The sequence below is a fragment of the Vulpes vulpes genome, chromosome 1 (genome assembly GCF_048418805.1).
Source record: "Vulpes vulpes isolate BD-2025 chromosome 1, VulVul3, whole genome shotgun sequence".
Taxonomy (NCBI): Eukaryota; Metazoa; Chordata; class Mammalia; order Carnivora; family Canidae; genus Vulpes; species Vulpes vulpes.
In genome coordinates, this window is record NC_132780.1 from 186,398,070 (window position 1) to 186,414,597 (window position 16,528).

The 16,528-nt window shown below is 43.1% G+C and overlaps 1 long non-coding RNA gene across 1 annotated transcript; it reads left to right on the plus strand.

Annotated features, from left to right (window-relative positions):
- The first annotated feature begins 48 nt into the window (after positions 1–48).
- On the plus strand, positions 49–6,058 carry LOC140595525 (uncharacterized). The gene is made up of 2 exons (XR_011997234.1): positions 49–390; positions 4,426–6,058. It is a non-coding gene; the product is annotated as an uncharacterized lncRNA (long non-coding RNA).
- The last annotated feature ends 10,470 nt before the right edge of the window (positions 6,059–16,528 follow it).

Below are 16,528 nucleotides of genomic sequence, written 5' to 3' on the forward strand. Positions count from 1 at the left end.
TCTCGGCGGTCGGCGGCTCTCGCGAGACTTGCGTCCCGGTTCCGGCCTGGAGCTCGGGAGCTGTTGTCCGCGAGCCACGTCCGGTCGCTGAGGGAGGCGGACGCGTGGGCCGCTTTGGGGTTTTTGTTCCTTCCTTTTACAGGCCTGCCCTGTGGCGCCTCGTTAAAGTGTAAGATTTCCTGGCTTCGGTTCTTTCTCCTGCTATTGAGAAGACGGATAAAGATCATTTTGTCCTCAAGGACCTGTCAGAACCTGCCTGCCGCAGCCTGAATACGTCCTCAACCGGGTCCTTTTGGGCCGGAATGCAAACTTTCAGAGGCGGTGCTTTGCGGTTGCCAGAGACGGCCCGGTTTGCAGAACTGTGGAAAACATTTTTCCTTCATTCCATACGTATGTATGTGTATTCACCTCTAAGTACCAAATAGAAACAACCAAAAATGCAATGATTTAATTTTCTTAAAAGATTTTATTCACTCATGAGAGACACACACAGAGAGAGGCAGAGACACAGGCAGAGGGAGAAGCAGGCTCCACGCAGGGAGCCCGACGTGGGACTCGACCCCGGGACCCCGGGGTCACGCCCTGGGCTGAAGGCAGGCCCTGAGCCGCTGAGCCCCTCCGGGGCTGCCCACAATAATTTAATTTTACAAGGTAAAATCACCTGTATTTCCCACTTTGATTATCACTGTGACATTGTATTTATTGTAAAAGTTACCATTCTGAATAATCGGGTACGCCTGAAAGCTGTCCCTAGCTGACCAGTGTTCTGAGCGGCTTACGTTATTTTTCAGCTAAGTGAAATAAGAGAAAGACAAATAGCATGTGATTTTATTCATGCGCAATTTAAGAAACTAAACAAATGGAGAAAGAAAAAAAAAGGCAAAAAAAAAAAAAAAAAAACAACCAAAAACCCATAATCTTAAATACAGAGAACAAACTGGTGGTTGCCAGAGAGGAGGTGGGTGGGAGTGAAAAAGATGAAGAGGATCAAGAGTACACGTACCCGTGATCAGCGTTGAGTAATTGCCACGGAGCCAGGAGCCAGGATGGTTCCGAGGCAAGGATATACGAAGAAGGACTCGGAGTAGGCAGCCCGGGTGGCTCAGCGGTTTAGCGCCGCCTTTGGCCCAGGGCGTGACCCTGGAGACCCGGGATCGGGTCCCACGTCAGGCTCCCTGCATAGGGCCTGCTTCTCCCTCTGCCTCTCTCTCTCTCTCCTCTCTGTGTATTCTCATGAATAAATAAATAAAATCTAAAAAAAAAAAAAAAAGACTCGGAGGCTCACTGAATTTCAGTGTGGGGTTCCACGGCCCGAGAACCCTCCACCGGAGGGGAGGCTTTGTCTCATCCAGCTTTTATTGAGAGAGCTAGCAGATTAGCTATAGGAATGATTAACCTTGGGAAACAGAAAAACATGTTCACTTCAAAGGGTGAGCGAATTGTCCCTCACAATGCTTTTTTGCAGTCCTGCCGGATGAGGTGTAAGGAGGCTATTAACTAACTCCAGGAGGAGCAGTGGAAAAGCTGTCTCTGGAGAACAATGTGGTCAGGAGTCAGCGTGCTGGCTCAGGGCCTCCCCTAACCCCGGTGTGCTGAGGGTAACTAGATGCAGGGCTCAGGTAAGCTCCCCAGCAGCTTACCCACAAGCAACGTAGAGAATTACTGAATCCGTCTATTGTACATCTGAAACTAATATAACCCTATATGTTAATTATACTGGAATCAAAAAATTAAAAAGATAAAATTAGAAAAAAAATTTTAATAAAAAGACTTTATTTTTCACTTTGTGGGTGGAGACCAATTAGGATGTAGTGACATTGTGAGTCTGATAAGCATTTTCTCCGAAGGAACTAAAATACCAGGTATGTCAGAAACAGCAAGTATTATAACAGTATTATCTTAAAATTTTGATTCATATATATGCATATATATATGCACATATAATGTGCACGTGTAATTACCATAAAGTCTGACTTGAATCACAATCACCTCCATGGTGGTTTACTCAGAATTTCAAGGATCTAGCATACTTATATCTTTCAGCTATTGCATCTTGGCTCTGGGCCTCTAGGCTTGAACCAGAAATGTTACAATCATTTCCCCTCATGCCTATTGACCGGAATAGGCCCATGACTCCCAACTTCACTACAAGGGAGGCTGAGAAATGTAGGGGAGCATGTAGTATGTTTGAACAGTATTGTCTGCTACCCTGCAGATAACAATAAAAAAAGTTTGAGAAGTGGTAACTTAAAAAATACTAGGCCAGGGCACCTGGGTGTCTCACTTAAGCTTGTGCCTTTGGCTCCAGTCATGGTCCCGGGGTCCTGTAATCCAGGCCCATGTTGGGCTCCCTGTTCAGCGAGGAGCCTGTTTCTCCCTCTGCTTGCTGTTCCCCATGCTTGTGCAGGTTCTCTCTCTCTTTTTCTCAAATAAATGAATAAAATCTTTTTTTTTTTTCAGATTTTATTTATTTATTTATTCATGAGAGACACAGAGAGAGAAAGAGAGGCAGGCTCCACGCAGGGAGCCCAATCCTGGACTCAATCCCAGGGCTCCAGGAACACACCCTGGGCAGAAGGCAGGTGCTAAACCACTGAGCCACCCAGGGAACCCAAAATGAATAAAATCTTAAAAAACAGAAAAAAGCAAACAGGCTATAGGCTACTTCACAGAGGTTCAGAGTTACTTCAACTCTGAGGTTTTTAGCAGTTCAGTATCTTTAAGAAGACAAGGACACTGCAACAAATTAATATTGTTAAATGTTTTGTTCTATGTGCCCCTATTATACTTTGTTTCTACTACTAGGGTAGCATTGTTTCATGTCTAAGTCTCCACTCTTCTTCCCTACAAAACTGAACTCCTTCATCTGTGTACCTCTTTTTGTTCAAGGCATAACACATGGTAGGCACAGAAGACACTGGTATTTGAAACTGAGGTATAAATGGGCAAGGTGCTTAAAGAGAAAATATGTAGCATTATAACCGCAGAGTTAGGTGTAAAATGAACATGTAGAATGTAAAATAGAGATAAAACAAATGGCTGAGGCCTTGAAGATTCAAGTCCCTTTCTTCTGTGAGCTCTTTTAGGCAATTTACCACAAGTGTCACATAGAAATTCTTTCCACATTTCTGCAACCTGGTTTCTGCTTCCCAACCAGAACTCCACATAGCCAGCAGCTCCAATGCTCCCCGTGGCTGTGTAAGTCAGGGACCTGAATGAAGCTCAGTCTTCGTTAGCTTCAGGGTAAATCATCTCTGGGGGTACCCTGTAAATGTAGGTTGAATTGAACTGACTTGAACCAAAAGCTAACTTAATTTAAGGATTTCTGTGGTGGGATAGAGCAATTTATCAAAGCTCTTAAAATGCCTGGAAATCCCAGTTTACCTGGATGCAAGAGATAATGAGCCATATAGATTTGCTTAGTTTTACTGATAGTTTTTTTAAACTTTTCTTTATAATTTTAGTATTGTTTCTCAGTCCTCACTACTCAATCACCTACTTAATTACTTAAGGAAATCAATTAGTCCTGTCCCTTCTAATTTTTGACTTATACTTTTCAATTTTTTTTTTTTTTAATGATAGTCACAGAGAGAGAGAGAGAGAGAGGCTGAGACATAGGCAGAGGGAGAAGCAGGCTCCATGCAGGGAGCCCCATGTGGGACTCCATCCCAGGACCCCAGGATCACGCCCTGGGCTGAAGGCAGGCACTAAACCGCTGAGCCACCCAGGCGTCCCACAATCAATAAATTATTGATGCTAGTATTACACTTGATCTTAGCCAAAAGGCCGAGAAGTGATGCTAGTATTGATTCTCCTGTGATTTAAAAAACGTATTTATCCTTTTTCCTACAGTGCCTTCTCCAGAAGTATGAATGCTATTTCTCAGAAACTAGAGCCTATAAATATAGTGGCTTTATCAAGCTCACTTAGCTGGCTAATGGCAAAACAGCAAGAGTCTAGTTCTTCAGATTCCCAAAACAATGAGCTTTTCACCCAACAATACAGTTTTAATAAAACTATAATGACTGGGATGCCTGGGTGGCTCAGCGGTCGGGTGTCTGCCTTTGGCTCAGGGCGCAATACTGGAGTTCCCGGATGGAGTCCCACATGGGGCTTCCTGCAGGGTGCCTGCTTCTCCCTTTGCCTCTTTCTGTGTGTCTCTCATGAGTGAATAATAAAATATTTAAAAAATAAGATAACTAAAACTATAATGACTAAGGTACTGTAAACACATTATTTCAGGTTTGTAGAAGTTTCTCTTCCTAAGCACTTGTATTGGAGACCACTCATTACTTTTAATTAAATTATTATTGTAATTTGCTTTGGTACTAATAGGCTTTACTATGAAAATATCCTTTCCTCTATTTAGTCATTCACTGTGCTTCCCTTTTTTTTTTTTTTTAATTTTTTATTTATTTATGATAGTCACAGAGAGAGAGAGAGAGGCAGAGACACAGGCGGAGGGAGAAGCAGGCTCCATGCACCGGGAGCCCGACGTGGGATTCGATCCCGGGTCTCCAGGATCGCGCCCTGGGCCAAAGGCAGGCGCCAAACCGCTGCACCACCCAGGGATCCCTGTGCTTCCCTTTATTTTAATTTCTGGAAACCTATATTTGTGGAAGATGAGTAAACCTCTAACTTATGGTAAAACACATACAGTTAAGAACTCAGTCTCTAAGACTGATCAAGGTCAGGTAATAGCTCTGCCACTTACTAGTTGTATAACTTAGCTCAAACTGCTGTAACAGAATACCACACACTGGGTGGCTTCAACAACAGACATTTATTTCTCAGTTCTGGAGGCTGCAAAGTCCAAGAACAAGGTGCCAGCAGATTTGATTCCTGGAGAGAACTGTCTTCCTGGATTGCCATTGGGTATCTTCATGGGGCAGAGAGAGACAGACAATAAGGATACTAATCCTATCATCAGGGCCTCGCCTTTATGATTTCATCTAACCTAATTCACTCCCAAAGGCTCCCCCTCTAAATACCCCTGCGGGTATCAGAACTTCCACATATGAATTCACGTTCAGTCTATGTGAATAACCTTGGTCAAACTACTTAATCACTCTGAACCTCAGTTTCTTCATCTGTAAAATAGGGATAATCATAGTTCCCAACTCACAGAGTTCTGGTGAGCTATAAATGAATCTTAAATTGGAATAGTGCCTAGAAAATGTAAGAGCTCGATAATTCTTATATTTTACTTATTTTTACTTTTAGCTTCCATTGTATAAAACAAGTTTAGATTCTACAATCTGGACTATAAAGAACTCTTTTCAGAGGTAAGGAAAATAATGCTATCTTGGTACAAAGATGTACTCTGCCTCTTAATACTAGTCCTTGACACCTTAACAACTGCACTCCACAGAGAACAATAATAAAATATGTTGATTTATAATGTGCCAGTTTATTTATGCCATTAAGTGTTTGTTTTGCCCTGTATACCTCTAGGTTTGGAATCTCCAAATAGTTTAGGGATTCCAGAATTCACTTTCTGGTTTCAGGTCTCTAGTATGGCCTTTGAGAGAAGACACTGTATATCTTAAGAAACCTGAGAGCCAGAGGCTAGTATCCTTATTGTATGAAGATTCCCAGGACCAAAAAATGTGCCCCCCTAAAAAGGATTTTATTTATTTGAGAGAGAGAAAGAGAGCACGTGTGGGAAGAGGGAGGAGACTTCTTACTGAGCAGAGAGCCTGACATGGGGCTCCATCCCAGGACCCTGGGATTGTGACTTGAGCCAAAGGCAGATGTTTAACCAACTTAGCCACCTAGGTGCCCTGAATGGCCCATTTTTAAGAAGATTCCCCAGAACAGAAAAAAGTCCAAATAATCGGTGATTGGCCTTCAGTCCAGGCAACGGGATTCATCTGGGGAAGCATATCAGGATTGTGATTGCAACTAAAAGCTAACAAGTAATTATGTCATTTTGTTTAAACAAGAAAAAAAAAAAAGGAAAATTTGTGGAATATATAAATGGAAGTCAGAACGGTCAAATTGACAGTGTCTCTGAGTTTCTCATTGCTACTATAACAAATTAAACAGTGGCTTAAAACAACACATTTTTTTCATCTTATAATTCTAAGGTCCTAAATGAATCGGTCTCACTGAGTGAAAATCAAGATGTCAGCAGGGCTGTGTTCCTTTCTAAAATCTAGAGGAGAATCTGTTTTCTTGCCTTTTCTATCTTCCAGGGGCTGCCCACATTCCTTGGTTCATGGCCCCTTTCATTTTCTTTTTTTTAAGATTTTATTTATTTATTCATGAGAGACACACACACAGGCAGAGGGAGAAGCAGACTCCATGCAGGGAATCTGCTGCGGGACTTGGTCCTGGGACTCCAGGATCAAGCCCTGGGCCAAAGGCAGGCGCTAAACCACCGAGCCACCCAGGATCCCTGCCTTTCATTTGCAAAGCTAATAATGCCAACTAATTCTCACAAACCAGAACTCTCACATTCGCCTCTCTTTTCTATACTTAAAGCTTGTGCTTATTATATTGGACCCACCTGAATAATCTAGAATATTTCCTTTAAATTCAACCAATTAGCAACCTTAATTCCATCTGCAGACTTAACTCCCTTTTGCCATTTAACATATTCACAGGTTCTGGGTATTAAGATTTGGACATCTTTGGATGGGGGTGGGTGTATTATTCTGACTTCTGCAGCACCTTCGGTGGCTCTGGCTCACAAACTTAAATATCTAGGCTCTTCAGCAGGTAAATTCTTAGAATAGAAGTGGATACATCTGAGTGTTGTAACTTGCTAGCACTAACTGCAGCTAGCTCCTCTTGATCTAAAGATTTTATTTATTTATTCATGACAGATAGAGATGGAGTGAGGCAGAGACATAGGCAGAGGGAGAAGCAGGCTCCTCACGGGGAGCCTGATGTGGGACTCAATCCCGGGACCCTGGGACCATGCCCTGAGTCGAAGGCAGACGCTCAACCACTGAGCCAGCCAGGTGTTCCAACTCCTCTTGATCTAAATTGTATACCTATCAAGAAATCTTCCAATAGTAATTTGGCTTTTCACATGGATTTTGCTATAGAAATACAATGCTCTTAGAAGTAAACAAAAATAACTGATAAATTTGGCAACTATTGTCCACATAAACCAATAAATTTATACTTGGTTTTTAATATATGAACTTCACTGGGGATGATTATTGTGTGTTCACACCTAAGAGATGATCTAGATGATCTAAACCTAGCTGGCAGCTCAGGTTTCTGAGTCTGCACGAATGAAAGACAGATTCCCAAACCCTGTGGAAGTCCAAATGCCTTAGTGGCCTTCCCAAATGATCAAATATGACTTTAATATACTCTTTCTCTTCAAACCCAAATGCAGAATGGATCTTATCATCTGGCTATGGACTGGATGCTCTCTTCTATTACATCCTTTATCCCTGCAACACTGGCCAATTCCCTTCCCTCTTTCATTCATTTTTATTTCACATCTATATATTTTAATTAGACTCTTGGTTACTAAGGTTACTTCCAGAAATTTACAGTTCACTCTAAAGATATGACTGACACTAGAATTGTATCTAGAAAACTGTCTAAAATTGAGGCATATTTCTCTGTTTTCTGTTTTCTTGTTCCCAACTGGCCTATATAGTCTCCCCGCTATGCATCTGCTTCATCGTTTCTGCTCATTATAACTTTAGTTTGTATGTTCTTCAGCTTTTGTCTACATCATAAACTTTCTCTTTTTAAAAGATTTTTTTATTTATTCATGAGAGACACAGAGAGAGAGAGGCAGAGACATAGGCAGAGGAAGAAGCAGGCTCCTTGTGGGGAGCCTGATGCGGGACTCAATCCCAGGACCCCAGGATCATGACCTGAGCCAAAGGCAGACACTCAACCACTGAGCAACCCAGTCCCTACATCATAAACTTTCAACTTCAGTTCCACTTTACTTCATTTTCTACTTATTTCTTCTGTTTGCCTGTTTGTTTACATAGATAAAGGTCATACACACGAGCAAGGTGTAGCCTTGATTAGATTGACCATGATTGGCTTAGAGTGGTGATTCTTAACCATGACTATACCTTAGAATTGCTTGGGTTGCTTCTACAACATTCCATTTCTCAAACTCTAACCCCAGGCCAAATGAGCAAACACACCTATATAGTATTCATATTCCTGTGTGCTTATTTATGTTTGAGCAAGGAGAAAAATGGGAATATACATCAAGGCATTAAAATGATAATGGGATTAATGGGAAAGAGAATGGGGCCACTGCTAGGGTGTGGGGTTTAGGCAAAAAATTTTGTGGGGGTCTCTCTCTATAAACGTTCTGATTAAAAAACACTCCACTGGAACCTATAAGGCTAAAAACAAAAAGAACTGTATGTAAGCACTGTACTCTGGGGATCCCTGGGTGGCTCAGCAGTTTAGTGCCTGCCTTCGACCCAGGGCATGATCCGGGAGCCCCGGGATCGAATCCCACATCAGACTCCCTTCATGGAGCCTGCTTCTCCCTCTGCCGTGTCTCTGCCTCTCTCTCTCTTTCTCTCTGTGTGTGTGTCTCTCATGAATGAATAAATAAAATCTTTAAAAAAACCCACTGTACTCCTGTTTGTACATCTGTTTCTCACAGGAGTATAGATTAACAATTTTGAACTTGTTTTACATGCATGCTGAGGTTGAATGCATAAGTAAATGGATAGTACATAATGGGAACCAGGTTTGTCACTGTCAGAGAAAGAAGTTACAAATCATCAAGTGAAGAAAGATAGAATGAACTCTATGGTAACGAATTAGAATCAGAGATTACAGAATAGCTCTGCTCATCTATATACACAGATACGTATGGAGTAGGTATACATAAGTTTGTATATGTGTATATGTGTATTAGTATACATATGCTAAAATGTATATATATAAAACATATATATATATATATATATATATATATATATATATATATATTATGTGCTGAGAGGAGTTGGAAGCACTTATACCCAATTGTAATGAGCATACTCACACCCAAATCTTGGCTTGTAAATACCACTCTCCAATAAAAGGAACCCAGGATCCTTGAAGGAATGGGTATATCTTAAGACTGAGTAGAGAAAATACAAGATGGTTCTGACACATAATACCAGCGAGGAAGGAAAGTACTCCCAAAACAAAAAATTAGGATTATTTCAGAACACAGAAGTCAACCTGAAAGAGACCCCAATAGCCTAAGCTGAAACAGTGTGAGCAAAAACAACAAAATAATGTGGGATTATAACCCACGTAACAAAATACAAACACTTGAATCAATACTGATATATAATTGACTAAATAGATAAAAAGAGGTAAGGCTTTTTTAATGAAGAATTCCAAACAACATATGTAAATATTATTTCCACCATGAGATGGAACTTAATTCCTCTCCCCTTCAGTATGAGCTGAACTTTGTCTTGCTTCCAAAGAATGGATTATGGAAAGAGAAAAATGGTGACTTTATAATGGAGATACCCAGCAAACACTACTTTAACTAAATGATTAAAATTAACAACAGCAGTGATAAATCATGTTGATAGTATATATTCCTGACATAACATTATGAGAAGAGCACTTTGCCTCTGTGGTTTTCCTTCCAAAGGCCGATAACCCCAAATTGGTCATGAGAAAAGCATCAGACCCAAATTGAGAACCTTTCTATGGAATGCCTGGCTAGTATTCTTCAAGATGTCAGAGTCTTCAAAAACAAGGAAAGACTGATAAATTATCACTGACCAGAGAGATATCACTGACCAGCCTCCCTAGTCAGGGAGGCTCGATGACTAAAAGTAATGTGATATTCTGGGTGGGATCCTGGAATAGAAAAAGAGCATTAGTGGGAAAAATCTGAATAAAGTGTGGAATTTAGTTAATAATAATGTACCAATATTAACCTCTTAATTTTGACAAATGTACCATAGTTACATGAGTTGCTAATATTAGGGAGAGAGAAATGGGTAAAAGATATACAGAAACTTTCTGTACTATCTTTGCAATTTTTCTGTAAATTAAAATTATTCTAAAAAGATTTATTGTAAAAACTATATATACTCTAAATTACAGGGCCCTGAAGCATGGGCTAGAGCAATATTTACCTTGACTAAGAGCAGTGCCAGCTCCCATTTGCTTTCCATGTGGTTGGTTGAGGCATGAGCATGTGGTGATCCTGGCCAATGCAGTAGAGGAAAAATCTACAGAGAGCTCCTGGACAAGGTCTTCATTGGTCTTAAACTGTAGTACTTGGAGGGGGAAAAAAATCAGTCTCTTTTCTGCTGCTGCTGATTATCATTATCTGTTTGTTGGTGGTTCTTAACTGGGGGTTATTCTGACCTTTGTGGGCCATTTGGGATTGTCTGAAGACATTTTTCCTTGTCACAACTGTGGGTAGAGGCCAGGGATGTTGCTAAACATTCTACAATGCACAGGACATCCTCCCCACATCAGTGACTTATGCAGCCCCAATAGTGCCAAGGTTGAAAAGCATTATCATATTTTCTTTTCTTCATTTCTCTCTTTCTGGTGTGATAGGAGGAGGGATATCAAGAAATACAGCACATAATGAAAGCCTTCAAATGGTCATATGGGACTATTTATTTAACTAGAGGTGATTAGTGGCAACACTGGAGGCAAAAGAATCAGGTACCCATGGTCAGTAAGGTAATTGCCTTGGATAAGCTGACTTAAAAGTTTAATTTGGAAGCCATGGTTCAGTCAAGCTGCAATAGAAAATACTTGACTCTGGTGAGTTACTGCTCTAATGCTATCTCTCCTTACAAATGATAAATATAATAATGATTGGAAACACTCTTATTATGAGTTATCTCTTAAATTCACATTGTCGATTACAGAAATCCTTATTCAGTTGTTGGGTGATCAATTCTTGATCTTCTATCTCTGTGAAATCAAATTCAGCCACCTGAAACATCACCATACTTAAAATTTTTACATGTACATATTTTATTTAGTCCTCTTGACAAACCTATTAAGTAGATATTATGCTCTTTTTATGGATGACAAAGCTTGACCTGAAAGATTAAGTGAGGAGCCAGGTCTACATATATAGTATGGTGGAGCCAGGATGAAAACCAATCTGTGTATCTGGAGTGTGTATGACTTCTGTGTCATACTGATACTGCTAAGAAGGAATAAACTAGTTATGTGTCAACACTGAATATATTAGGGGCCAGCAAATATCACATTCCAAAAGGCCCTTGCACTTTAAGTAGGCATTTAATTACTAGCAACCCCTCAATGAATATGTATTGATTACACTTTTTAAAAAATGTGCTTAATGGCATGAAGAGTTAAACATCAGGCCAAGAGACCAACAAGAGCTCTTCCGTGAACCAATCACAGAGCTTTGGACAAATTACTTAATTTATCTGAGACTCAGTTTTAAATTCAGAATGACAATACCTGCTAGGCCTACTTTGCAATATTGGGACCATTTACTGGGAAGTTCTTTGGAAAATGTGATTTGTTCAATAACTGAAAGGTTTTGCAGTCTCAAATTTCGAATTCAAAGAATCCCATTAGGTAGGGAACCACTCCTTTGGAAAAAACAGCTCAGCCCAGCTACATAGACTTGATTATGGTATAAACCTACCTCAACATCCCACCACAAGTCTGGCTAATATTTCATTCTTTCACTGGATCCTACTTCTCTGAACCCGTTTTTCTATCTTTTTCACTTGATTCCATCACCCCTCCATCCAAACTAATCAACTTCTTTTTCAAAGTCTTTTTCTGGAGCTGAAGAAAAGGAAGTATGTGTCCAGAGGTTAGACTCTTAGAGGCATTCTGGACAAGAAATTTCTGTCTTTTTTTTCTTACCTCAGGCTGTCATTAATCATATTTCATATTTTCTCTACATTATCATATTTTGACATCTCAAAAAATCCTTCTGGCTGGGGACAGACTGCCCTTATCAGGGCTAGCCAATTTGTAGAGATTGCAAAGGGTCTAGCTCAGAGCATGCCTGTGACATGCAAACTAAAAAATCCAGAGCCATACCTTCATTATCTTGCCTTTATACCCCAGGAGGCAATATTCCTCTGTCCATCATCCCAGGGCCAAGAGCCAGGCAACTAGGAACCACCAATATAGCCCCAAACCCAAGGAAATTATTCAAACTACTCAGTCTTAAACTTTTCACCCTGCCCTGTCTTACCTTTCCCAGAGGACCCCAAATAGAGAATCTTCCTAAACATACTGATTGCTCCTGCCTTTGCTTCCTGACCTAAACCTGGTGTTCCTCTGGTGGGCTTGTGTGGTGAGTTATGCCTCTTGTTTGCAGCGGAACTTTGAGTAACATTAATTTTCTTTCAATGGTATTGACCTCTGTGTCATTAGTCACCTTTACAATAAGATCTAGGCACAGAACACAGGCCCAGCAGATCTTTTCAAAGCCAGAAGCTAAGGTAGCTTAAAAAGGAAGTGGAGTCACTAGTATTACCAAGACTTCCACTTCAAGGTCAGATTCCAGGGCAAGGGCGTACTTACTTCATGATTCTAATTCCCTTAATGATCAGTCCTGGATCTAGGTTAAAATAGTAAAGAATTCATATGCTTAAATACAGTTTCTTTGTAAGAAGGGAACATGAGACATAGTGTTTTTTTGTTTTTTGTTTTTGTTTTTGTTTTTGTTTTTTTTATGATAGTCACAGAGAGAGAGAGAGAGGCAGAGACACAGGCAGAGGGAGAAGCAGGCTCCATGCACCGGGAGCCCGATGTGGGACTCGATTCCGGGTCTCCAGGATCGCGCCCTGGGCCAAAGGCAGGCACCAAACCACTGCGCCACCCAGGGATCCCGAGACATAGTGTTAACCAACCCAACCCCCGTTCTTTTTGTTTTCAGTCCTTGCACTGAACTCTTCTCATTCCCTTTCTTCACCTTATTTATTGTCTTTGTCTTAATGTCATGAGAGCAGAATGGCAGATTATTTTTTTAAGATTTTATTAATTTATTCATGGGAGACAGAGACACAGAGAGAGAGAGAGAGAAGCAGAGACACAAGCAGAGGGAGAAGCAGGCTCCATGTAGGAAGCCCGATGTGGGACTCGACCCCAGGACTCGAGGATCATGCCCTGGACCGAAGGCAGGCGTTAAACCGCTGAGGCAACCTGGGATCCCAGAATGGTAGATTGCATTTAGACCTTAAAGACAGACTTCTTTCTCTAGTATATATAATATCCTGACCATTTTATTCCATTCAGAATGTTATAACAAAATATCATGCACTAGGGTGGCTTAATAACAGTAAACATTTATTTCTCACGGTTCTAGAGGCTGAGAAGTCCAAGATCATGACCCAGATGGATATCTGGTGAGACCCTACTTCCTTGGTTCACAGAGGGCAGCTTGTCTTTTCCTTGAATCCTCACATGGCAGAAGGGGAAGGGATCTCTCTGGGGACTCTTAGAAGACCATTAATCCCATCAATGAGGGGGCCATTCTCATGACCTAAACACCTCCTTAAGATCTCACCTTCTAATACCATCACACTGAGCATCACTTTTTTTTTTAAAGATTATTTATTTATTTATTCATGAGAGACACAGAGACAGAGGCAGAGACATAGGCAGAGGGAGAAACAGGCTCCATGCAGGGAGCTTGATGCGGGACTCGATCCTGGGACTCTAGGATCACTCCCTGGGTAGAAGCGTAACCGCTGAGCCACCCAGGCGTCCCTGGGCATTAGGTTTCAACATATTAATTTTGGGAGAACACAAACATTCAGACCAAAGCATCTTTTAAAAAATTTTTTTAGAGATTTTATTTTTCATTTGAGACAGCATGAGTGGGGAGGAGAGGGAGAGGGAGAAGCAGACTCCCCCCTGAGCCAAGAGCCCTATGTGGTGCCCCATCCTTGACCAGAGATCTTGACCTGAGCTGAAGGCAGACAGCTTAACCATCTCAACCACCCAGGCACCCAGACCAGGGGATTTGATACCATAAGAAAATAGGTAATCTGCCCACAGAACACAGAGCTGATCACTGCAGGAGATCCCTCCTGTCATCTTTTACCTTATTCCCTTCCCCCTGCAGACACAAGAAAGAGGGAGGTGATGGTTCTAGTTCTATCCCCCTGACCCTGTTTTCCTTTCTTGTCCTTTTTGAGGTGACCTGTGGAAAGGTGGCCAAGTGGTGCCATCACCTTTCCTACAGCTGTTCTTGATACATGATTCTGCATTCCTTCAACTAACTGCAAATAGAAGCGCGTGAGGTCAGATGCCTGGCCAGTGTGGTTCCAGTCGGTATGGGTGCGGGCACGCAATGAGCACTCCACCAACACTCGTTAAATGAATGAGCCGTTATCTTTCTGCGAGTTTCTGTGCGCTGGTTACAGCTCCAAGAGCTGACAATAGGGAAGTAAACCCTACACTGCGCTTCCTTGGGAGGCTGGCCCTGGGGAACAAAAGCAGTCGCGAAGTACTCTGCCCAGCAGAGGGAACCCCCTCCCGGCGGAAACTGGGGCGGGGCGGCGCTGGGTGGCCTGCGCGTCCGCCGGCTCGGTGGCGTTCACGCTCCTCCGGCTCCCGCAGCGCCCACCGATCCGCAGCGCCGGCGGCAGGCCCGGGAGAGGCTTACGCGCCAGATGATTCCTCCGGACCGGCTCGCCCGGGGCGTTGCGCTCTCGCTTCCAGACGCCTCCCGGTGCTCCGGGGTTCGGCGGCACACACCTGTCGACCGCGTCTGCCCAGCTGCGGCTCAGTCCCGCAAGGACTCCGGGGAGCGATGCCCTCCCCCGCCTCCACCAGGCTGCGGACCAGATCAGCAGCGGGGCCTCCAAGAAAACACCCCCCAAACAAAACTAACCGAAACCGGCAAATGCACCCCTAAGTTCTTCCTCGCGACCTCACCCACTTCGGTCTGCGGATGGGGTGAGGACTCGGCTTTGAAGCCGGAGGCAGGGCCTGAAGCGCAGCCTCGGGGGCGGCCGGGGCCCTGCGCGGTCCTGGGCTGCTTCCTGCAGGTCCCCTCGCTGGGTGCTGCAGCTTCCCTCCGGAGGGGAGAACCGAGGCTGTGGCGCTTCCTCTCCAAGCCTCAGGGTTTATTTATTTTATTTTATTTTATTTTTAAGACTTTATTTATTTAGAGCAGCCCGGGTGGCTCAGCGGTTTAGCGCCGCCTTCGCCCAGGATGTGATCCTGGAGTCCCGGGATCGAGTTCCACGTCGGGCTCCCTGCATGGAGCCTGCTCCTCCCTCTGCCTGTGTCTCTGCCTCTCTCTCTCTCTCTCTCTCTCTCTCTCTCTCTCTCTCACTTATTTATACATGAGAGACACACAGAAAGGGGCAGAGACACAGGCCGAAGGAGAAGCAGACTCCCCACAGGGAGCTTGATGCGGGACTGGATTCCAGGACCCGGGGATCGCGACACCAGCGGAAGGCAGATGCTCAAGCGCTGAGCCACCCAGGTGCTCGAAGCCTCAGATTTTAGCTGGAGCCAGAGAAACCCGCCTGTCCAGAGGCCCAGCGTCACGGCGAAATTCCAGAGAACTTGAAGTTCTTGGATCTTACCCGGTGAATGCTAGGGGAGACCCCAGGAGGGCGCGGGGCTGGCGGGGGAGGCGGTGCGTGAGTCTCCTTTCTGAGCCAGCTTTTGCAGACCTGCCGGGGCTCAGGAGCCCAGGGAACATACTATCTTTTACTTAAGGGTTCTGAGGCCCTATTACCCCTGCCTGACGTCTCCAAACACGACCAACGCTAACGTGATTGTGTGGCGAATTCGGGGGTGGGGGTGTGGGGGGGTGGAGATGGGATTAGCCAAGGAGAAATTAGGGCAAACAAAGGAAAAAGTAATTTCTCACTAGGTTTATTGCCTCTGCACTTGTGTCTCTGTCACTTGTGTTTTACCTAAGGGTAGTGTTAGACTTTGCCAGCTATGTCAACTTGACAATTTCAACATTTCAACAAAAGTTTCCTAAAGAAAAAAAGCCCTCCTTCTTGATAAGCATGAGTTCTTGTTTGTGTTTCATAACAGACAGAATTATATTGTGCACCACGGACACAGGAAACCGATCACTATCTTTTACAGTCACAGTCATGGATTTTCTGTATCTATCCTTAGGATGGAGTACTTAAATTGACTGCAGGTCTTTTTTTTTTTTTTTTTTTTCCAAGCTGTGGTTTTAACTCTGTGACTAAGGAGAATTAATTTTACACATTCAAACCTTTTTTTTTTTTTTTAAAGGACTAGATAATTATGATGATAATAGTCTTTGTAGACTTCCTGGTCTTGCTCCAGGAACTGACTGACTGGGCGCCAAATCCCTGACTTTGGTCTATTTTCTCTCAAACATCAAAACTGGAGTTTAATTCCAAACATGTGCCTGGGAGCACAAAAGTGAACTGGACAATCTTTTCCTGAACGTGATCCCGACTTTCTTTGCAATGATCGCCAAGCTCCGCAGACCTTTTGAAAACTGTCTGCAGTCACCTTGCAGCGCTCCTGAAAACATGGGGCAAGATCATGTGTGAAGGGCCTAGAATGATGCTTGTGCCAGCTGCTCTATAATAAGCGC